Genomic DNA, 626 nt, shown 5'->3' on the forward strand with positions numbered 1-626 from the left:
GGGGCAGGTGCTCCCTTTGGTTTCTCTCCAGCTCAGCACTCAGTCGATAGGAACTTCCCTAGACCTCTTACTGGAAAAAACCTTCCCTGACCAAACCCTCTGCACCAGCCATGACTCTGCTCTCACGTCTACCACTTCTCCTTTTCATAGAGGAGGGACCCCTCTCTGCTTTCTCCCGCTCCTGGAAGAAGTAGGTATGTACCCAAAGGCATTATCTTCATCCCTGTCCTGGTGAACCTGATCAAGGCAGAGCTGTTGGCTTTGGGCACACTCAGGTTGTGGGAAAGCACATGGGCTCTGTGGCCAGCAGCTCCAATGCCCTCTCTCCACCCGGCAGCCTTGCACAGGATGCTCTGGGGTGAGGAGGGAAGCATGGGGATGAAGGCAGCAGTCACTGACATTGCTAATGCTCCCCTATTTTGCCCCAAAACAGAGCCATTGCTCCAGCTAAGGGTGTATCCCAGGCAGGCTAATTTTTCCTTGCCGATCTTTACTGCTTTTCCTCACGTGAACCAAGGAAGAACAGAAATCCTTTCTGTGCTTCCTCCAAACTATGGGAAACCTTTGCACCCCAAAGACCCCCAAGCCCCAGGACTCTGTCCCCAGCTAAATTTTCCATCCTAGCT

General features: G+C 52.9%; 1 protein-coding gene across 1 annotated transcript in view; it reads right to left on the bottom strand.

Annotated features, from left to right (window-relative positions):
- TNR (tenascin R) overlaps positions 1-626 on the bottom strand; it is a 35,471-nt gene that overhangs the window by 30,300 nt on the left and 4,545 nt on the right. The gene's annotated exons all lie outside the window — the stretch shown is intronic.

This window comes from Corvus brachyrhynchos, unplaced genomic scaffold (assembly GCF_000691975.1).
Source record: "Corvus brachyrhynchos isolate BGI_N302 unplaced genomic scaffold, ASM69197v1 scaffold466, whole genome shotgun sequence".
NCBI classification, from domain to species: domain Eukaryota; kingdom Metazoa; phylum Chordata; class Aves; order Passeriformes; family Corvidae; genus Corvus; species Corvus brachyrhynchos.